This window comes from Entelurus aequoreus, linkage group LG06 (genome assembly GCF_033978785.1).
Source record: "Entelurus aequoreus isolate RoL-2023_Sb linkage group LG06, RoL_Eaeq_v1.1, whole genome shotgun sequence".
Classification (NCBI taxonomy): Eukaryota; Metazoa; Chordata; class Actinopteri; order Syngnathiformes; family Syngnathidae; genus Entelurus; species Entelurus aequoreus.
This window is the reverse complement of record NC_084736.1, coordinates 59,394,500-59,417,908: the sequence shown is the minus strand read 5'-3', so window position 1 is coordinate 59,417,908 and position 23,409 is coordinate 59,394,500. Positions and strand designations below refer to the sequence as shown.

The 23,409-nt window shown below is 35.6% G+C and overlaps 1 protein-coding gene across 1 annotated transcript in view; it reads left to right on the top strand.

Annotated features, from left to right (window-relative positions):
* si:dkeyp-14d3.1 (transmembrane protein 132C) overlaps positions 1-23,409 on the top strand; it is a 441,788-nt gene that overhangs the window by 60,283 nt on the left and 358,096 nt on the right. The gene's annotated exons all lie outside the window — the stretch shown is intronic.

Below are 23,409 nucleotides of genomic sequence, written 5' to 3'. Positions count from 1 at the left end.
ACATCAACTTCAGATCTATTCCTCATTTCAAAAATGTTTTAGTTTTTTTTATATTGTTTTTTTGTTTGTTTGTTTTCCGCCCTTTTTTGTCAAACAAAACTATGTTTTTAATGGCAAACACACAAAATATGCAAATGGACCGCAAATGGTAAAAAAAAACAAAAATCTGCGTCCTTTCTGATTTCAATGCGTTAAAAAGACACAAAAAGTGCGTTAACGCCAACACTGCTTGACAGTATAACAAAATAAGTCACACTTATATTCTGTAAGATTCACAGTTTTGGAAAAAAGTGCAGAGGTAGAAATATTCAAAATAACCTCTAAATATTAATTTCCCCTCGGGGATTAATAGAGGTAGAAATATTCAAAATAACCTCTAAATATTAATTTCCCCTCTGGGATTAATAAAGTATTTCTGATTCTGATTCTGATTGTGTGTGTGTGTATATATATATATATATATATATATATATATATATATATATATATATATATATATATATATATATATATATATATATATATATATATATATATATATATATATATATATATATATATATATATATATATATATATATATTAGGGCTGCAACAACTAATCGATTAAATCGATTAAAATCGATTATAAAAATAGTTGCCGATTAATTTAGTCATCGATTCGTTGGATCTATGCTATGCGCATGCGCAGTCTTTTTTTTAATTTTTTTTTTTTTTATCTACATTTTTTATTTTTTTTATTTTAATAAACCTTTATTTATAAACTGCAACATTTACAAACAGCTGAGAAACAATAATCAAAATAAGTATGGTGCCAGTATGCTGTTTTTTTTCAATAAAATACTGGATAGGATAGAAATGTAGTTTGTCTCTTTTATCCGATTATTAATCGAAGTAATAATCGACAGATTAATCGATTATCAAATTAATCGTTAGTTGCAGCCCTAATATATATATATATATATATATATATATATATATATATATATATATATATATATATATATATATATATATATATATATATATATATATATATATATATATATATATATATATTTGAGGGGTAGGGGGTAGCGGGGGGTGTATATTTTAGCGTCCCGGAAGAGTTAGTGCTGCAAGGGGTTCTGGGTATTTGTCCTGTTGTGTTTATGTTGTGTTACGGTGCGGATGTTCTCCCGAAATGTGTTTGTCATTCTTGTTTGGTGTGGGCTCACAGTGTGGCGCATATTTGTAGCAGTGTTAAAGTTGTTTATACGGACACCCTCAGTGTGACCTGTATGGCTGTTGACCGAGTATGCGTTGCATTCACTTGTGTTTGTGAAAAGCCGTAAATATAAAGGGGCTAGGCCGGCACGCAAACGCAGTGCCTTTAAGGCACGCCCCCAATATTGTTGTCTGGATGGAAATCGGGAGAAATTCGGGAGAATGGTTACCCTGGGAGATGTTCAGGAGGGGCACTGAAATTCGGGAGTCTCCCGGGAAAATCGAGAGGGTGGCAAGTATGTCAATCAATCCACTCCCTCTCTCACGAATGATGCTGCGTGCGCACACCTTCACAGTTTGTTTTGTTTTCAACCCCTTCTTAACCCTGGACGTACTTCAAAATGCCGGACATTTGAGGCATTTAAGAAACCCCGCCCGGACAGCCCCCCGGGGAAAAGAGGACGTACGGTCAGTCTACTAAAACTAAATCAATTTAGATGACTGATTATGACTAAAACTAAAATACATTTTCGTCAAAAGACTACGACTAAAACTAGATTATAAACTGCTGTCAAAGTTAACACTGGTATGTCCGTATACAACCAAAACAGTGATTTCCTAGTTCCTATTGTTCCACGAGACCGTGTTGCCAGATGTCACAAGAGAAACAAGCAACCAGCTCTCTGAAAACAAAACAAGTCGCTTATAATAAGCGGATAATAAGCAGACTTGGCAACACTGGACAGAGAAGCAGCCCAAAGGAGACACCGCATTAATCCGGTCCCCAAGGTAAATACTGAACGATAATATTATATTATTTCATAAAACTACTGCAGTTTGTAGAACATGTTGTTGCAATGTTTTCAAAGAGTATTTACTGTCTTAAAGTGTGTCGTCTGTTATACATGTTGAAATTGGGGTGTTTTTGGGAAGGTCAAGCATTGATTTTTATTGATGTTAATTCATTTTAATGGGCCCAGTCATAGTTGTAACATCAAGTATACAGAAAAATAAATGAGCGAACCTGCTTTCGGCCTGCCTGCGGAGGATTTAAATAATTCAACTTCCCGCGGACCATGTGATATTACAAATTATTCAGGGGTGTTTGGGTAACAGGACTAAGTGAAAACCCAGGGACACGACTGAACTTTGGGTTTTAACTGATTTTTTATTTTTTTTGCAACAATTTTTTCCCCCCAGTGTTTAAGGTAGCTTGAAATAATCTTTATAATTGTGTTTATTAAATATGCAAGGAAATCAATATGCAGGACATTTTGCCTAATATGTTTAACAGTTTATTTTGCATTCATACATTTTATTTCAAGGACACAAATGGCACTAATTTGGTGAAATGGCCCGTTTACTTACCTCAAGTGATGTACCAGGGCTTAAGTTAAACTGTTGCGATTAATCACAAAAAATATGCTTAGCTTTTTCACTGGTAGCACCAGTGCTACTTAATTAAAAAAATTGGTAGTACAAAAAAAAAAATGTTGGTCTTAAATATCACTATTTCATTATTAACAATCAAACTACACTACCGTTCAAAAGTTTGGGGTCACCCAAACAATTTTGTGGAATGGCCTTCATTTCTAAGAACAAGAATAGACTGTCGAGTTTCAGATGAAAGTTCTCTTTTTCTGGCCATTTTGAGCGTTTAATTGACCCCACAAATGTGATGCTCCAAAAACTCAATATGCTCAAAGGAAGGTCAGTTTTGTAGCTTCTGTAACGAGCTACACTGTTTTCAGATGTGTGAACATGATTGCACAAGGGTTTTCTAATCATCAATTAGCCTTCTGAGCCAATGAGCAAACACATTGTACCATTAGAACACTGGAGTGATAGTTGCTGGAAATGGGCCTCTATACACCTATGTAGATATTGCACCAAAAACCAGACATTTGCAGCTAGAATAGTCATTTACCACATTAGCAATGTAAAGAGTGTATTTCTTTAAAGTTAAGACTAGTTTAAAGTTATCTTCATTGAAAAGTACAGTGCTTTTCCTGCAAAAATAAGGACATTTCAATGTGACCCCAAACTTTTGAACGGTAGTGTACGTACAAATGTGCACAATGGACAATTCATTGAATGGGGAAAGTGTCCCTAAAAACTGGGAATTCTTGGATAGCCGGTGAATCTGATCAAAAATGTGGGAGTTGTGGAATTTAGAAAAATGTCCAATTCATTTCAATAGGAATTTCATGGAAATTTGGGAATTTCGGGAAAAGCGGGAATTTTTGGGAAAATGTTAAAATACTTGAATGTTCTGAATGAGTTGAAATGGTTGGTGTTGGAATTTTTCAAATCGGTTGAGTAATGTTGAAGTACTCACATTTTTAATTGAGAAAATGGTATTAAGAAATTCCAGGAATTTCGGGAAAACCGAGAATTTTTCCAGTTCCTGATTAACAGGAATGTTTGGACGGTGGAACGGTTGAAGTGGGTTGAAAAATGTGGAAGGAGTAGTCGCCAGGAAAAAGGGTCAAACAAGGGTTTGAAAAATAGGGAGTTTTTGGAATTCCTGGAATTTTTTAGAACTTTGAAAAATGATAGTTTGAATTTCCAAGATGGTGGAATGTGTTGAAGGTGAAATGGTTTGAATCGGTTGAAAAATCTGGCAATGGTGGAAGTTTGAAAAATGGCCAATTCATTTTGAATGGGAAAAATGTCCCGGAAAACCTGGAATTCTGGGAAATCTGGGAATTTTTGGAAGTTGACAAGGGAAAGCCCGCAATTCTAGAATAGGCTGAACAGTTTGAAGTTGGAACGGTTTGAATCGGGTGAAAAATGTGGAAGGTAGAACGCGCCAAAATCTGGAGAAGAAGAAGAAGTTTAATTAGAAGAGGCAATTCCTGAAGGAATTGTGTGTGATTGCTCCAATGCTGAAGTTGAACTGAAATGCTGACAGAATGTAGTATGAATGTAAGAATAGTTTGAATGTTGGAATTGTTTGAATGTTGAAGAGCTGACGCTGAACTGAAATGCTAATGGAATGTAGGGTGAATGTAGAAATGGCTTGAATGTTGAAATCGTTTAAACGCTGAAATGTTTTGAATGTTGGAATGGTTTGAATGTTGAAGTGTTTGAATATCCAGGTAAACCAGAATTTGGTTTGGAACTTGGGAAAGTGTTAGTTTGAATGTCCAGGATGAGTGGAATGTGTTAATGTTGGAATGGTTTAAATAGGTTGTAAAATGTGGGAATTGTGCAACTTGGAAAAATGTCCCATTCATTTCAATGGGAACTTCCTGGAAATTTTGGAAAAGCAAGATTTTTTGAAAATGATTAGGAGCATGAATGTCCTGAATGAGCGGAATTGGTTCGTATTAGAATTGTTTAAATCGGGCAAGTAATGTTGACATAGTAAATGGTATTAGGGAATTTCGGGAAAATCTGGAATTTTTTTTGTAGTGTGAATTTCCAGAATGGTGGAATGTGTTAAAGGTGGAATTGTTTGAATGGGTTGAATAATGTGGGGATTGTGGAAGTTTTGAAAAATGTCCCATTCATTTCAATGGGAATTTCCCAAAAAATGGGGAATTTTGGGAAAAGCGGGGAATTTTTTTGAAAATGATGCAAAACTTGAATGGTCTGAATGAGTTGAAATGGTTGGTGTTGACATTTTTCAAATCGGTTGAGAAATGTTGAAGTAGTAACATGTTGAAATGAGAAATGGTATTACGGAATTGCAGGAAAACCGGGAATTTTTTCAGTACAAAAAACAACTTCGTTTTTGGTCCTGATTATGAGGAATGTTTTGATGGTAGAACTGTTGAAATGCGTTGAAAAATGTGGAAGGAGTAGTCGCCAGCAAAAAGGGTCAAAAAAGTGTTTGAAAAAAAGGGAGTTTTGGGAATTCCTGGAATTTTTTTTAACTTGGAAAATGTGTAGTGTGAATTTCCAGAATGGTGGAATGTGTTGAAGGTGGAATTGTTTGAATGGGTTGAAGAATGTGGGGATTGTGGAAGTTTTGAAAAATGTCCCATTCATTTCAATTGGAATTTCCCAAAAAATGGGGAATTTTGGGGAAAGCGGGGAATTTTTTTGAAAATGATGCAAAACTTGAATGGTCTGAATGAGTTGAAATGGTTGGTGTTGACATTTTTCAAATCGGTTGAGAAATGTTGAAGTAGTAACATGTTGAAATGAGAAATGGTATTACGGAATTGCAGGAAAACCGGGAATTTTTTCAGTTAAAAAAACAACTTTGTTTTTGGTCCTGATTAAGAGGAATGTTTTGATGGTAGAACTGTTGAAATGCGTTGAGAAATGTGGAAGGAGTAGTCGCCAGCAAAAAGGGTCAAAAAAGTGTTTGAAAAAAAGGGAGTTTTGGGAATTCCTGGAATTTTTTTTAACTTGGAAAATGTGTAGTGTGAATTTCCAGAATGGTGGAATGTGTTAAAGGTGGAATTGTTTGAATGGGTTGAAGAATGTGGGGATTGTGGAAATTTTGAAAAATGTCCCATTCATTTCAATGGGAATTTCCCAAAAAATGGGGAATTTTGGGAAAAGCGGGATTTTTTTTGAAAATGATGCAAAACTTGAATGGTCTGAATGAGTTGAAATGGTTGGTGTTGACATTTTTCAAATCGGTTGAGAAATGTTGAAGTAGTAACATGTTCAAATGAGAAATGGTATTACGGAATTCCTGGAATTGCAGGAAAACCGGGAATTTTTTCAGTTCAAAAAACAACTTCGTTTTTGGTCCTGATTCAATCAATCAATCAATCAATCAATCAATCAATCAATCAATCAATCAATCAATCAATGTTTATTTATATAGCCCTAAATCACAAGTGTCTCAAAGGGCTGCACAAGCCACAACGACATCCTCGGTACAGAGCCCACATATAGGAATGTTTTGATGGTAGAACTGTTGAAATGCGTTGAAAAATGTGGAAGGAGTAGTCGCCAGCAAAAAGGGTCAAAAAAGTGTTGGAAAAAAAGGGAGTTTTGGGAATTCCTGGAATTTTTTTTAACTTGGAAAATGTGTAGTGTGAATTTCCAGAATGGTGGAATGTGTTGAAGGTGGAATTGTTTGAATGGGTTGAAGAATGTGGGGATTGTGGAAGTTTTGAAAAATGTCCCATTCATTTCAATTGGAATTTCCCCAAAAAATGGGGAATTTTGGGAAAAGCGGGGAATTTTTTTGAAAATGATGCAAAACTTGAATGGTCTGAATGAGTTGAAATGGTTGGTGTTGACATTTTTCAAATCGGTTGAGAAATGTTGAAGTAGTAACATGTTGAAATGAGAAATGGTATTACGGAATTGCAGGAAAACCGGGAATTTTTTCAGTTCAAAAAACAACTTCGTTTTTGGTCCTGATTAGGAGGAATGTTTTGATGGTAGAACTGTTGAAATGCGTTGAAAAATGTGGAAGGAGTAGTCGCCAGCAAAAAGGGTCAAAAAAGTGTTGGAAAAAAAGGGAGTTTTGGGAATTCCTGGAATTTTTTTTAACTTGGAAAATGTGTAGTGTGAATTTCCAGAATGGTGGAATGTGTTAAAGGTGGAATTGTTTGAATGGGTTGAAGAATGTGGGGATTGTGGAAGTTTTGAAAAATGTCCCATTCATTTCAATGGGAATTTCCCATTAATGGAGAATTTTGGGAAAAGCGGGAATTTTTTTGAAAATGATGCAAAACTTGAATGGTCTGAATGAGTTGAAATGGTTGGTGTTGACATTTTTCAAATCGGTTGAGAAATGTTGAAGTAGTAACATGTTGAAATGAGAAATGGTATTACGAAATTGCAGGAAAACCAGGAATTTTTTCAGTTCAAAAAACAACTTCGTTTTTGGTCCTGATTAAGAGGAATGTTTTGATGGTAGAACTGTTGAAATGCGTTGAAAAATGTGGAAGGAGTAGTCGCCAGCAAAAAGGGTCAAAAAAGTGTTTGAAAAAAAGGGAGTTTTGGGAATTCCTGGAATTTTTTTTAACTTGGAAAATGTGTAGTGGGAATTTCCAGAATGGTGGAATGTGTTAAAGGTGGAATTGTTTGAATGGGTTGAAGAATGTGGGGATTGTGGAAGTTTTGAAAAATGTCCCATTCATTTCAATGGGAATTTCCCAAAAAATGGGGAATTTTGGGAAAAGCGGGGAATTTTTTTGAAAATGATGCAAAACTTGAATGGTCTGAATGAGTTGAAATGGTTGGTGTTGACATTTTTCAAATCGGTTGAGAAATGTTGAAGTAGTAACATGTTGAAATGAGAAATGGTATTACGGAATTCCTGGAATTGCAGGAAAACCGGGAATTTTTTCAGTTCAAAAAACAACTTTGTTTTTGGTCCTGATTCAATCAATCAATCAATCAATCAATGTTTATTTATATAGCCCTAAATCACAAGTGTCTCAAAGGGCTGCACAAGCCACAACGACATCCTCGGTACAGAGCCCACATATAGGAATGTTTTGATGGTAGAACTGTTGAAATGCGTTGAAAAATGTGGAAGGAGTAGTCGCCAGCAAAAAGGGTCAAAAAAGTGTTTGAAAAAAAGGGAGTTTTGGGAATTCCTGGAATTTTTTTTAACTTGGAAAATGTGTAGTGTGAATTTCCAGAATGGTGGAATGTATTGAAGGTGGAATTGTTTGAATGGGTTGAAGAATGTGGGGATTGTGGAAGTTTTGAAAAATGTCCCATTCATTTCAATTGGAATTTCCCAAAAAAATTGGGAATTTTGGGAAAAGCGGGGAATTTTTTTGAAAATGATGCAAAACTTGAATGGTCTGAATGAGTTGAAATGGTTGGTGTTGACATTTTTCAAATCGGTTGAGAAATGTTGAAGTAGTAACATGTTGAAATGAGAAATGGTATTACGGAATTGCAGGAAAACCGGGAATTTTTTCAGTTAAAAAAACAACTTCGTTTTTGGTCCTGATTAAGAGGAATGTTTTGATGGTAGAACTGTTGAAATGCGTTGAAAAATGTGGAAGGAGTAGTCGCCAGCAAAAAGGCTCAAAAAAGTGTTTGAAAAAAAGGGAGTTTTGGGAATTCCTGGAATTTTTTTTAACTAGGAAAATGTGTAGTGTGAATTTCCAGAATGGTGGAATGTGTTAAAGGTGGAATTGTTTGAATGGGTTGAAGAATGTGGGGATTGTGGAAGTTTTGAAAAATGACCCATTCATTTCAATTGGAATTTCCCAAAAAATGGGGAATTTTGGGAAAAGCGGGGAATTTTTTTTGAAAATGATGCAAAACTTGAATGGTCTGAATGAGTTGAAATGGTTGGTGTTGACATTTTTCAAATCGGTTGAGAAATGTTGAAGTAGTAACATGTTGAAATGAGAAATGGTATTACGGAATTCCTGGAATTGCAGGAAAACAGGGAATTTTTTCAGTTCAAAAAACAACTTCGTTTTTGGTCCTGATTCAATCAATCAATCAATCAATGTTTATTTATATAGCCCTAAATCACAAGTGTCTCAAAGGGCTGCACAAGCCACAACGACATCCTCGGTACAGAGCCCACATATAGGAATGTTTTGATGGTAGAACTGTTGAAATGCGTTGAAAAATGTGGAAGGAGTAGTCGCCAGCAAAAAGGGTCAAAAAAGTGTTTGAAAAAAAGGGAGTTTTGGGAATTCCTGGAATTTTTTTTAACTTGGAAAATGTGTAGTGTGAATTTCCAGAATGGTGGAATGTGTTGAAGGTGGAATTGTTTGAATGGGTTGAAGAATGTGGGGATTGTGGAAGTTTTGAAAAATGTCCCATTCATTTCAATTAGAATTTCCCAAAAAATGGTGAATTTTGGGAAAAGCGGGGAATTTTTTTTGAAAATGATGCAAAACTTGAATGGTCTGAATGAGTTGAAATGGTTGGTGTTGACATTTTTCAAATCGGTTGAGAAATGTTGAAGTAGTAACATGTTGAAATTAGAAATGGTATTACGGAATTGCAGGAAAACCGGGAATTTTTTCAGTTCAAAAAACAACTTCCTTTTTGGTCCTGATTAAGAGGAATGTTTTGATGGTAGAACTGTTGAAATGCGTTGAAAAATGTGGAAGGAGTAGTCGCCAGCAAAAAGGCTCAAACAAGTGTTTGAAAAAAAGGGAGTTTTGGGAATTCCTGGAATTTTTTTTAACTTGGAAAATGTGTAGTGTCAATTTCCAGAATGGTGGAATGTGTTAAAAGTGGAATTGTTTGAATGGGTTGAAGAATGTGGGGATTGTGGAAGTTTTGAAAAATGTCCCATTCATTTCAATGGGAATTTCCCAAAAAATGGGGAATTTTGGGAAAAGCGGGGAATTTTTTTGAAAATGATGCAAAACTTGAATGGTCTGAATGAGTTGAAATGGTTGGTGTTGACATTTTTCAAATCGGTTGGGAAATGTTGAAGTAGTAACATGTTGAAATGAGAAATGGTATTACGGAATTGCAGGAAAACCGGGAATTTTTTCAGTTCAAAAAACAACTTCGTTTTTGGTCCTGATTAAGAGGAATGTTTTGATGGTAGAACTGTTGAAATGCGTTGAAAAATGTGGAAGGAGTAGTCGCCAGCAAAAAGGCTCAAAAAAGTGTTTGAAAAAAAGGGAGTTTTGGGAATTCCTGGAATTTTTTTTAACTTGGAAAATGTGTAGTGTGAATTTCCAGAATGGTGGAATGTGTTAAAGGTGGAATTGTTTGAATGTGGGGATTGTGGAAGTTTTGAAAAATGTCCCATTCATTTCAATGGGAATTTCCCAAAAAATGGGGAATTTTGGGAAAAGCGGGGAATTTTTTTGAAAATGATGCAAAACTTGAATGGTCTGAATGAGTTGAAATGGTTGGTGTTGACATTTTTCAAATCGGTTGAGAAATGTTGAAGTAGTAACATGTTGAAATGAGAAATGGTTTTACGGAATTCCTGGAATTGCAGGAAAACCGGGAATTTTTTCAGTTCAAAAATCAACTTCGTTTTTGGTCCTGATTCAATCAATCAATCAATCAATGTTTATTTATATAGCCCTAAATCACAAGTGTCTCAAAGGGCTGCACAAGCCACAACGACATCCTCGGTACAGAGCCCACATATAGGAATGTTTTGATGGTAGAACTGTTGAAATGCGTTGAAAAATGTGGAAGGAGTAGTCGCCAGCAAAAAGGGTCAAAAAAGTGTTTGAAAAAAAGGGAGTTTTGGGAATTCCTGGAATTTTTTTTAACTTGGAAAATGTGTAGTGTGAATTTCCAGAATGGTGGAATGTGTTTAAGGTGGAATTGTTTGAATGGGTTGAAGAATGTGGGGATTGTGGAAGTTTTGAAAAATGTCCCATTCATTTCAATGGGAATTTCCCAAAAAATGGGGAATTTTGGGAAAAGCGGGGCATTTTTTTGAAATTTATGCAAAACTTGAATGGTCTGAATGAGTTGAAATGGTTGGTGTTGACATTTTTCAAATCGATTGAGAAATGTTGAAGTAGTAACATGTTGAAATGAGAAATGGTATTACGGAATTCCTGGAATTGCAGGAAAACCGGGAATTTTTTCAGTTCAAAAAACAACTTCGTTTTTGGTCCTGATTCAATCAATCAATCAATCAATGTTTATTTATATAGCCCTAAATCACAAGTGTCTCAAAGGGCTGCACAAGCCACAACGACATCCTCGGTACAGAGCCCACATATAGGAATGTTTTGATGGTAGAACTGTTGAAATGCCTTGAAAAATGTGGAAGGAGTAGTCGCCAGCGAAAAGGGTCAAAAAAGTGTTTGAAAAAAAGGGAGTTTTGGGAATTCCTGGAATTTTTTTTAACTTGGAAAATGTGTAGTGTGAATTTCCAGAATGGTGGAATGTGTTGAAGGTGGAATTGTTTGAATGGGTTGAAGAATGTGGGGATTGTGGAAGTTTTGAAAAATGTCCCATTCATTTCAATGGGAATTTCCCAAAAAATGGAGAATTTTGGGAAAAGCGGGAATTTTTTTGAAAATGATGCAAAACTTGAATGGTCTGAAAGAGTTGAAATGGTTGGTGTTGACATTTTTCAAATCGGTTGCGAAATGTTGAAGTAGTAACATGTTGAAATTAGAAAGGGTATTACGGAATTGCAGGAAAACCGGGAATTTTTTCAGTTCAAAAAACAACTTCGTTTTTGGTCATGATTAAGAGGAATGTTTTGATGGTAGAACTGTTGAAATGCGTTGAAAAATGTGGAAGGAGTAGTTGCCAGCAAAAAGGGTCAAAAAAGTGTTTGAAAAAAAGGGAGTTTTGGGAATTCCTGGAATTTTTTTTAACTTGGAAAATGTGTAGTGTGAATTTCCAGAATGGTGGAATGTGTTAAAGGTGGAATTGTTTGAATGGGTTGAAGAATGTGGGGATTGTGGAAGTTTTGAAAAATGTCCCATTCATTTCAATGGGAATTTCCCAAAAAATGGGGAATTTGGGGAAAAGCGGGGAATTTTTTAGAAAGTGATGCAAAACTTGAATGGTCTGAATGAGTTGAAATGGTTGGTGTTGACATTTTTCAAATCGGTTGAGAAATGTTGAAGTAGTAACATGTTGAAATTAGAAATGGTATTACGGAATTGCAGGAAAACCGGGAATTTTTTCAGTTCAGAAAACAACTTCGTTTTTGGTCCTGATTAAGAGGAATGTTTTGATGGTAGAACTGTTGAAATGCGTTGAAAAATGTGGAAGGAGTAGTCGCCAGCAAAAAAGGGTCAAAAAAGTGTTTGAAAAAAAGGGAGTTTTGGGAATTCCTGGAATTTTTTTTAACTTGGAAAATGTGTAGTGTGAATTTCCAGAATGGTGGAATGTGTTGAAGGTGGAATTGTTTGAATGGGTTGAAGAATGTGGGGATTGTGGAAGTTTTGAAAAATGTCCCATTCATTTCAATTGCAATTTCCCAAAAAATGGGGAATTTTGGGAAAAGCGGGGAATTTTTTTTGAAAATGATGCAAAACTTGAATGGTCTGAATGAGTTGAAATGGTTGGTGTTGACATTTTTCAAATCGGTTGAGAAATGTTGAAGTAGTAACATGTTGAAATGAGAAATGGTATTACGGAATTCCTGGAATTGCAGGAAAACCGGGAATTTTTTCAGTTCAAAAAACAACTTCGTTTTTGGTCCTGATTCAATCAATCAATCAATCAATGTTTATTTATATAGCCCTAAATCACAAGTGTCTCAAAGGGCTGCACAAGCCACAACGACATCCTCGGTACAGAGCCCACATATAGGAATGTTTTGATGGTAGAACTGTTGAAATGCGTTGAAAAATGTGGAAGGAGTAGTCGCCAGCAAAAAGGGTCAAAAAAGTGTTTGAAAAAAAGGGAGTTTTGGGAATTCCTGGAATTTTTTTTAACTTGGAAAATGTGTAGTGTGAATTTCCAGAATGGTGGAATGTGTTAAAGGTGGAATTGTTTGAATGGGTTGAAGAATGTGGGGATTGTGGAAGTTTTGAAAAATGTCCCATTCATTTCAATTGGAATTTCCCAAAAAATGGGGAATTTTGGGAAAAGCGGGGAATTTTTTTGAAAATGATGCAAAACTTGAATGGTCTGAATGAGTTGAAATGGTTGGTGTTAACATTTTTCAAATCGGTTGAGAAATGTTGAAGTAGTAACATGTTGAAATGAGAAATGGTATTACGGAATTGCAGGAAAACCGGGAATTTTTTCAGTTCAGAAAACAACTTCGTTTTTGGCCCTGATTAAGAGGAATGTTTTGATGGTAGAACTGTTGAAATGCGTTGAAAAATGTGGAAGGAGTAGTCGCCAGCAAAAAGGCTCAAAAAAGTGTTTGAAAAAAAGGGAGTTTTGGGAATTCCTGGAATTTTTTTTAACTTGGAAAATGTGTAGTGTGAATTTCCAGAATGGTGGAATGTGTTAAAGGTGGAATTGTTTGAATGTGGGGATTGTGGAAGTTTTGAAAAATGTCCCATTCATTTCAATGGGAATTTCCCAAAAAATGGGGAATTTTGGGAAAAGCGGGGAATTTTTTTGAAAATGATGCAAAACTTGAATGGTCTGAATGAGTTGAAATGGTTGGTGTTGACATTTTTCAAATCGGTTGGGAAATGTTGAAGTAGTAACATGTTGAAATGAGAAATGGTATTACGGAATTGCAGGAAAACCGGGAATTTTTTCAGTTCAAAAAACAACTTTGTTTTTGGTCCTGATTAAGAGGAATGTTTTGATGGTAGAACTGTTGAAATGCGTTGAAAAATGTGGAAGGAGTAGTCGCCAGCAAAAAGGCTCAAAAAAGTGTTTGAAAAAAAGGGAGTTTTGGGAATTCCTGGAATTTTTTTTAACTTGGAAAATGTGTAGTGTGAATTTCCAGAATGGTGGAATGTGTTAAAGGTGGAATTGTTTGAATGTGGGGATTGTGGAAGTTTTGAAAAATGTCCCATTCATTTCAATGGGAATTTCCCAAAAAATGGGGAATTTTGGGAAAAGCGGGGAATTTTTTTGAAAATGATGCAAAACTTGAATGGTCTGAATGAGTTGAAATGGTTGGTGTTGACATTTTTCAAATCGGTTGAGAAATGTTGAAGTAGTAACATGTTGAAATGAGAAATGGTTTTACGGAATTCCTGGAATTGCAGGAAAACCGGGAATTTTTTCAGTTCAAAAATCAACTTCGTTTTTGGTCCTGATTCAATCAATCAATCAATCAATGTTTATTTATATAGCCCTAAATCACAAGTGTCTCAAAGGGCTGCACAAGCCACAACGACATCCTCGGTACAGAGCCCACATATAGGAATGTTTTGATGGTAGAACTGTTGAAATGCGTTGAAAAATGTGGAAGGAGTAGTCGCCAGCAAAAAGGGTCAAAAAAGTGTTTGAAAAAAAGGGAGTTTTGGGAATTCCTGGAATTTTTTTTAACTTGGAAAATGTGTAGTGTGAATTTCCAGAATGGTGGAATGTGTTTAAGGTGGAATTGTTTGAATGGGTTGAAGAATGTGGGGATTGTGGAAGTTTTGAAAAATGTCCCATTCATTTCAATGGGAATTTCCCAAAAAATGGGGAATTTTGGGAAAAGCGGGGCATTTTTTTGAAATTTATGCAAAACTTGAATGGTCTGAATGAGTTGAAATGGTTGGTGTTGACATTTTTCAAATCGATTGAGAAATGTTGAAGTAGTAACATGTTGAAATGAGAAATGGTATTACGGAATTCCTGGAATTGCAGGAAAACCGGGAATTTTTTCAGTTCAAAAAACAACTTCGTTTTTGGTCCTGATTCAATCAATCAATCAATCAATGTTTATTTATATAGCCCTAAATCACAAGTGTCTCAAAGGGCTGCACAAGCCACAACGACATCCTCGGTACAGAGCCCACATATAGGAATGTTTTGATGGTAGAACTGTTGAAATGCCTTGAAAAATGTGGAAGGAGTAGTCGCCAGCGAAAAGGGTCAAAAAAGTGTTTGAAAAAAAGGGAGTTTTGGGAATTCCTGGAATTTTTTTTAACTTGGAAAATGTGTAGTGTGAATTTCCAGAATGGTGGAATGTGTTGAAGGTGGAATTGTTTGAATGGGTTGAAGAATGTGGGGATTGTGGAAGTTTTGAAAAATGTCCCATTCATTTCAATGGGAATTTCCCAAAAAATGGAGAATTTTGGGAAAAGCGGGAATTTTTTTGAAAATGATGCAAAACTTGAATGGTCTGAAAGAGTTGAAATGGTTGGTGTTGACATTTTTCAAATCGGTTGCGAAATGTTGAAGTAGTAACATGTTGAAATTAGAAAGGGTATTACGGAATTGCAGGAAAACCGGGAATTTTTTCAGTTCAAAAAACAACTTCGTTTTTGGTCATGATTAAGAGGAATGTTTTGATGGTAGAACTGTTGAAATGCGTTGAAAAATGTGGAAGGAGTAGTTGCCAGCAAAAAGGGTCAAAAAAGTGTTTGAAAAAAAGGGAGTTTTGGGAATTCCTGGAATTTTTTTTAACTTGGAAAATGTGTAGTGTGAATTTCCAGAATGGTGGAATGTGTTAAAGGTGGAATTGTTTGAATGGGTTGAAGAATGTGGGGATTGTGGAAGTTTTGAAAAATGTCCCATTCATTTCAATGGGAATTTCCCAAAAAATGGGGAATTTGGGGAAAAGCGGGGAATTTTTTAGAAAGTGATGCAAAACTTGAATGGTCTGAATGAGTTGAAATGGTTGGTGTTGACATTTTTCAAATCGGTTGAGAAATGTTGAAGTAGTAACATGTTGAAATTAGAAATGGTATTACGGAATTGCAGGAAAACCGGGAATTTTTTCAGTTCAGAAAACAACTTCGTTTTTGGTCCTGATTAAGAGGAATGTTTTGATGGTAGAACTGTTGAAATGCGTTGAAAAATGTGGAAGGAGTAGTCGCCAGCAAAAAAGGGTCAAAAAAGTGTTTGAAAAAAAGGGAGTTTTGGGAATTCCTGGAATTTTTTTTAACTTGGAAAATGTGTAGTGTGAATTTCCAGAATGGTGGAATGTGTTGAAGGTGGAATTGTTTGAATGGGTTGAAGAATGTGGGGATTGTGGAAGTTTTGAAAAATGTCCCATTCATTTCAATTGCAATTTCCCAAAAAATGGGGAATTTTGGGAAAAGCGGGGAATTTTTTTTGAAAATGATGCAAAACTTGAATGGTCTGAATGAGTTGAAATGGTTGGTGTTGACATTTTTCAAATCGGTTGAGAAATGTTGAAGTAGTAACATGTTGAAATGAGAAATGGTATTACGGAATTCCTGGAATTGCAGGAAAACCGGGAATTTTTTCAGTTCAAAAAACAACTTCGTTTTTGGTCCTGATTCAATCAATCAATCAATCAATGTTTATTTATATAGCCCTAAATCACAAGTGTCTCAAAGGGCTGCACAAGCCACAACGACATCCTCGGTACAGAGCCCACATATAGGAATGTTTTGATGGTAGAACTGTTGAAATGCGTTGAAAAATGTGGAAGGAGTAGTCGCCAGCAAAAAGGGTCAAAAAAGTGTTTGAAAAAAAGGGAGTTTTGGGAATTCCTGGAATTTTTTTAACTTGGAAAATGTGTAGTGTGAATTTCCAGAATGGTGGAATGTGTTGAAGGTGGAATTGTTTGAATGGGTTGAAGAATGTGGGGATTGTGGAAGTTTTGAAAAATGTCCCATTCATTTCAATTGGAATTTCCCAAAAAAATGGGGAATTTTGGGAAAAGCGGGGAATTTTTATGAAAATGATGCAAAACTTGAATGGTCTGAATGAGTTGAAATGGTTGGTGTTGACATTTTTCAAATCGGTTGAGAAATGTTGAAGTAGTAACATGTTGAAATGAGAAATGGTATTACGGAATTCCTGGAATTGCAGGAAAACCGGGAATTTTTTCTGTTCAAAAAACAACTTCGTTTTTGGTCCTGATTCAATCAATCAATCAATCAATCAATGTTTATTTATATAGCCCTAAATCACAAGTGTCTCAAAGGGCTGCACAAGCCACAACGACATCCTCGGTACAGAGCCCACATATAGGAATGTTTTGATGGTAGAACTGTTGAAATGCGTTGAAAAATGTGGAAGGAGTAGTCGCCAGCAAAAAAGGGTCAAAAAAGTGTTTGAAAAAAAGGGAGTTTTGGGAATTCCTGGAATTTTTTTTAACTTGGAAAATGTGTAGTGTGAATTTCCAGAATGGTGGAATGTGTTAAAGGTGGAATTGTTTGAATGGGTTGAAGAATGTGGGGATTGTGGAAGTTTTGAAAAATGTCCCATTCATTTCAATGGGAATTTCCCAAAAAATGGGGAATTTTGGGAAAAGTGGGGAATTTTTTTGAAAATGATGCAAAACTTGAATGGTCTGAATGAGTTGAAATGGTTGGTGTTGACATTTTTCAAATCGGTTGAGAAATGTTGAAGTAGTAACATGTTGAAATGAGAAATGGTATTACGGAATTCCTGGAATTGCAGGAAAACCGGGAATTTTTTCAGTTCAAAAAACAACTTCGTTTTTGGTCCTGATTCAATCAATCAATCAATCAATGTTTATTTATATAGCCCTAAATCACAAGTGTCTCAAAGGGCTGCACAAGCCACAACGACATCCTCGGTACAGAGCCCACATATAGGAATGTTTTGATGGTAGAACTGTTGAAATGCGTTGAAAAATGTGGAAGGAGTAGTCGCCAGCAAAAAGGGTCAAAAAAGTGTTTGAAAAAAAGGGAGTTTGGGGAATTCCTGGAATTTTTTTTAACTTGGAAAATGTGTAGTGTGAATTTCCAGAATGGTGGAATGTGTTGAAGGTGGAATTGTTTGAATGGGTTGAAGAATGTGGGGATTGTGGAAGTTTTGAAAAATGTCCCATTCATTTCAATGGGAATTTCCCAAAAAATGGGGAATTTTGGGAAAAGCGGGGAATTTTTTTGAAAATGATGCAAAACTTGAATGGTCTGAATGAGTTGAAATGGTTGGTGTTGACATTTTTCAAATCGGTTGAGAAATGTTGAAGTAGTAACATGTTGAAATGAGAAATGGTATTACGGAATTGCAGGAAAACCGGGAATTTTTTCAGTTCAAAAAACAACTTCGTTTTTGGTCCTGATTCAATCAATCAATCAATCAATGTTTATTTATATAGCCCTAAATCACAAGTGTCTCAAAGGGCTGCACAAGCCACAACGACATCCTCGGTACAGAGCCCACATATAGGAATGTTTTGATGGTAGAACTGTTGAAATGCGTTGAAAAATGTGGAAGGAGTAGTCGCCAGCAAAAAGGGTCAAAAAAGTGTTTGAAAAAAAGGGAGTTTTGGGAATTCCTGGAATTTTTTTTAACTTGGAAAATGTGTAGTGTGAATTTCCAGAATGGTGGAATGTGTTGAAGGTGGAATTGTTTGAATGGGTTGAAGAATGTGGGGATTGTGGAAGTTTTGAAAAATGTCCCATTCATTTCAATTGGAATTTCCCAAAAAATGGGGAATTTTGGGGAAAGCGGGGAATTTTTTTGAAAATGATGCAAAACTTGAATGGTCTGAATGAGTTGAAATGGTTGGTGTTGACATTTTTCAAATCGGTTGAGAAATGTTGAAGTAGTAACATGTTGAAATGAGAAATGGTATTACGGAATTGCAGGAAAACCGGGAATTTTTTCAGTTCAAAAAACAACTTCGTTTTTGGTCCTGATTAAGAGGAATGTTTTGATGGTAGAACTGTTGAAATGCGTTGAAAAATGTGGAAGGAGTAGTCGCCAGCAAAAAGGCTCAAAAAAGTGTTTGAAAAAAAGGGAGTTTTGGGAATTCCTGGAATTTTTTTTAACTTGGAAAATGTGTAGTGTGAATTTCCAGAATGGTGGAATGTGTTAAAGGTGGAATTGTTTGAATGGGTTGAAGAATGTGGGGATTGTGGAAGTTTTGAAAAATGTCCCATTCATTTCAATGGGAATTTCCCAAAAAATGGGGAATTTGGGGAAAAGCGGGGAATTTTTTTGAAAATGATGCAAAACTTGAATGGTGTAAATGAGTTGAAATGGTTGGTGTTGACATTTTTCAAATCGGTTGAGAAATGTTGAAGTAGTAACATGTTGAAATTAGAAATGGTATTACGGAATTGCAGGAAAACCGGGAATTTTTTCAGTTCAGAAAACAACTTCCTTTTTGGTCCTGATTAAGAGGAATGTTTTGATGGTAGAACTGTTGAATTGCGTTGAAAAATGTGGAAGGAGTAGTCGCCAGCAAAAAGGCTCAAAAAAGTGTTTGAAAAAAAGGGAGTTTTGGGAATTCCTGGAATTTTTTTTAACTTGGAAAATGTGTAGTGTGAATTTCCAGAATGGTGGAATGTGTTAAAGGTGGAATTGTTTGAATGGGTTGAAGAATGTGGGGATTGTGGAAGTTTTGAAAAATGTCCCATTCATTTCAATTGGAATTTCCCAAAAAATGGGGAATTTTGGGGAAAGCGGGGAATTTTTTTGAAAATGATGCAAAACTTGAATGGTCTGAATGAGTTGAAATGGTTGGTGTTGACATTTTTCAAATCGGTTGAGAAATGTTGAAGTAGTAACATGTTGAAATGAGAAATGGTATTACGGAATTGCAGGAAAACCGGGAATTTTTTCAGTTCAGAAAACAACTTCGTTTTTGGTCCTGATTAAGAGGAATGTTTTGATGGTAGAACTGTTGAAATGCGTTGAAAAATGTGGAAGGAGTAGTCGCCAGCAAAAAGGGTCAAAAAAGTGTTTGAAAAAAAGGGAGTTTTGGGAATTCCTGGAATTTTTTTTAACTTGGAAAATGTGTAGTGTGAATTTCCAGAATGGTGGAATGTGTTAAAGGTGGAATTGTTTGAATGGCTTGAAGAATGTGGGGATTGTGGAAGTTTTGAAAAATGTCCCATTCATTTCAATGGGAATTTCCCAAAAAATTGAGAATTTTGGGAAAAGCGGGGAATTTTTTTGAAAATGATGCAAAACTTGAATGGTCTGAATGAGTTGAAATGGTTGGTGTTGACATTTTTCAAATCGGTTGAGAAATGTTGAAGTAGTAACATGTTGAAATGAGAAATGGTATTACGGAATTGCAGGAAAACGGGGAATTTTTTCAGTTCAAAAAACAACTTTGTTTTTGGTCCTGGTTAAGAGGAATGTTTTCATGGTAGAACTGTTGAAATGCGTTGAAAAATGTGGAAGGAGTAGTCGCCAGCAAAAAAGGGTCAAAAAAGTGTTTGAAAAAAAGGGAGTTTTGGGAATTCCTGGAATTTTTTTTAACTTGGAAAATGTGTAGTGTGAATTTCCAGAATGGTGGAATGTGTTAAAGGTGGAATTGTTTGAATGGGTTGAAGAATGTGGGGATTGTGGAAGTTTTGAAAAATGTCCCATTCATTTCAATTGGAATTTCCCAAAAAATGGGGAATTTTGGGGAAAGCGGGGAATTTTTTTTGAAAATGATGCAAAACTTGAATGGTCTGAATGAGTTGAAATGGTTGGTGTTGACATTTTTCAAATCGGTTGAGAAATGTTGAAGTAGTAACATGTTGACATTAGAAATGGTATTACGGAATTGCAGGAAAACCGGGAATTTTTTCAGTTCAGAAAACAACTTCGTTTTTGGTCCTGATTAAGAGGAATGTTTTGATGGTAGAACTGTTGAAATGCGTTGAAAAATGTGGAAGGAGTAGTCGCCAGCAAAAAGGGTCAAAAAAGTGTTTGAAAAAAAGGGAGTTTTGGGAATTCCTGGAATTTTTTTTAACTTGGAAAATGTGTAGTGTGAATTTCCAGAATGGTGGAATGTGTTAAAGGTGGAATTGTTTGAATGGGTTGAAGAATGTGGGGATTGTGGAAGTTTTGAAAAATGTCCCATTCATTTCAATGGGAATTTCCCAAAAAATGGGGAATTTTGGGAAAAGCGGGGAATTTTTTTTGAAAATGATGCAAAACTTGAATGGTCTGAATGAGTTGAAATGGTTGGTGTTGACATTTTTCAAATCGGTTGAGAAATGTTGAAGTAGTAACATGTTGAAATGAGAAATGGTATTACGTAATTCCTGGAATTGCAGGAAAACCGGGAATTTTTTCAGTTCAAAAAACAACTTCGTTTTTGGTCCTGATTCAATCAATCAATCAATCAATGTTTATTTATATAGCCCTAAATCACAAGTGTCTCAAAGGGCTGCACAAGCCACAACGACATCCTCGGTACAGAGCCCACATATAGGAATGTTTTGATGGTAGAACTGTTGAAATGCGTTGAAAAATGTGGAAGGAGTAGTCGCCAGCAAAAAGGGTCAAAAAAGTGTTTGAAAAAAAGGGAGTTTTGGGAATTCCTGGAATTTTTTTTAACTTGGAAAATGTGTAGTGTGAATTTCCAGAATGGTGGAATGTGTTAAAGGTGGAATTGTTTGAATGGGTTGAAGAATGTGGGGATTGTGGAAGTTTTGAAAAATGTCCCATTCATTTCAATTGGAATTTCCCAAAAAATGGGGAATTTTGGGAAAAGCGGGGAATTTTTTTGAAAATGATGCAAAACTTGAATGGTCTGAATGAGTTGAAATGGTTGGTGTTGACATTTTTCAAATCGGTTGAGAAATGTTGAAGTAGTAACATGTTGAAATGAGAAATGGTATTACGGAATTGCAGGAAAACCGGGAATTTTTTCAGTTCAGAAAACAACTTCGTTTTTGGTCCTGATTAAGAGGAATGTTTTGATGGTAGAACTGTTGAAATGCGTTGAAAAATGTGGAAGGAGTAGTCGCCAGCAAAAAGGCTCAAAAAAGTGTTTGAAAAAAGGGAGTTTTGGGAATTCCTGGATTTTTTTTAACTTGGAAAATGTGTAGTGTGAATTTCCAGAATGGTGGAATGTGTTGAAGGTGGAATTGTTTGAATGGGTTGAAGAATGTGGGGATTGTGGAAGTTTTGAAAAATGTCCCATTCATTTCAATTGGAATTTCCCAAAAATGGGGAATTTTGGGAAAAGCGGGGAATTTTTTTTTGAAAATGATGCAAAACTTGAATGGTCTGAATGAGTTGAAATGGTTGGTGTTGACATTTTTCAAATCGGTTGAGAAATGTTGAAGTAGTAACATGTTGAAATGAGAAATGGTATTACGGAATTGCAGGAAAACCGGGAATTTTTTCAGTTCAAAAAACAACTTAGTTTTTGGTCCTAATTAAGAGGAATGTTTTGATGGTAGAACTGTTGAAATGCGTTGAAAAATGTGGAAGGAGTAGTCGCCAGCAAAAAAGGGTCAAAAAAGTGTTTGAAAAAAAGGGAGTTTTGGGAATTCCTGAATTTTTTTTAACTAGGAAAATGTGTAGTGTGAATTTCCAGAATGGTGGAATGTGTTAAAGGTGGAATTGTTTGAATGGGTTGAAGAATGTGGGGATTGTGGAAGTTTTGAAAAATGTCCCATTCATTTCAATGGGAATTTCCCAAAAAATGGGGAATTTTGGGAAAAGCGGGGAATTTTTTTGAAAATGATGCAAAACTTGAATGGTCTAAATGAGTTGAAATGGTTGGTGTTGACATTTTTCAAATCGGTTGAGAAATGTTGAAGTAGTAACATGTTGAAATGAGAAATGGTATTACGGAATTGCAGGAAAACCGGAAATTTTTTCAGTTCAAAAAACAACTTCGTTTTTGGTCCTGATTAAGAGGAATGTTTTGATGGTAGAACTGTTGAAATGCGTTGAAAAATGTGGAAGGAGTAGTCGCCAGCAAAAAGGGTCAAAAAAGTGTTTGGAAAAAAAGGGAGTTTTGGGAATTCCTGGAATTTTTTTTTGACTTGGAAAATGTGTAGTGTGAATTTCCAGAATGGTGGAATGTGTTAAAGGTGGAATTGTTTGAATGGGTTGAAGAATGTGGGGATTGTGGAAGTTTTGAAAAATGTCCCATTCATTTCAATTGGAATTTCCCAAAAAATGGGGAATTTTGGGAAAAGCGGGGAATTTTTTTGAAAATGATGCAAAACTTGAATTGTCTAAATGAGTTGAAATGGTTGGTGTTGACATTTTTCAAATCGGTTGAGAAATGTTGAAGTAGTAACATGTTGAAATTAGAAATGGTATTACGGAATTGCAGGAAAACCAGGAATTTTTTCAGTTCAAAAAACAACTTCGTTTTTGGTCCTGATTCAATCAATCAATCAATCAATCAATCAATGTTTATTTATATAGCCCTAAATCACAAGTGTCTCAAAGGGCTGCACAAGCCACAACGACATCCTCGGTACAGAGCCCACATATAGGAATGTTTTGATGGTAGAACTGTTGAAATGCGTTGAAAAATGTGGAAGGAGTAGTCGCCAGCAAAAAGGGTCAAAAAAGTGTTTGAAAAAAAGGGAGTTTTGGGAATTCCTGGAATTTTTTTTAACTTGGAAAATGTGTAGTGTGAATTTCCAGAATGGTGGAATGTGTTAAAGGTGGAATTGTTTGAATGGGTTGAAGAATGTGGGGATTGTGGAAGTTTTGAAAAATGTCCCATTCATTTCAATTGGAATTTCCCAAAAAATGGGGAATTTTGGGAAAAGCGGGGAATTTTTTTGAAAATGATGCAAAACTTGAATGGTCTGAATGAGTTGAAATGGTTGGTGTTGACATTTTTCAAATCGGTTGAGAAATGTTGAAGTAGTAACATGTTGAAATGAGAAATGGTATTACGGAATTGCAGGAAAACCGGGAATTTTTTCAGTTCAAAAAACAACTTCGTTTTTGGTCCTGATTCAATCAATCAATCAATCAATGTTTATTTATATAGCCCTAAATCACAAGTGTCTCAAAGGGCTGCACAAGCCACAACGACATCCTCGGTACAGAGCCCACATATAGGAATGTTTTGATGGTA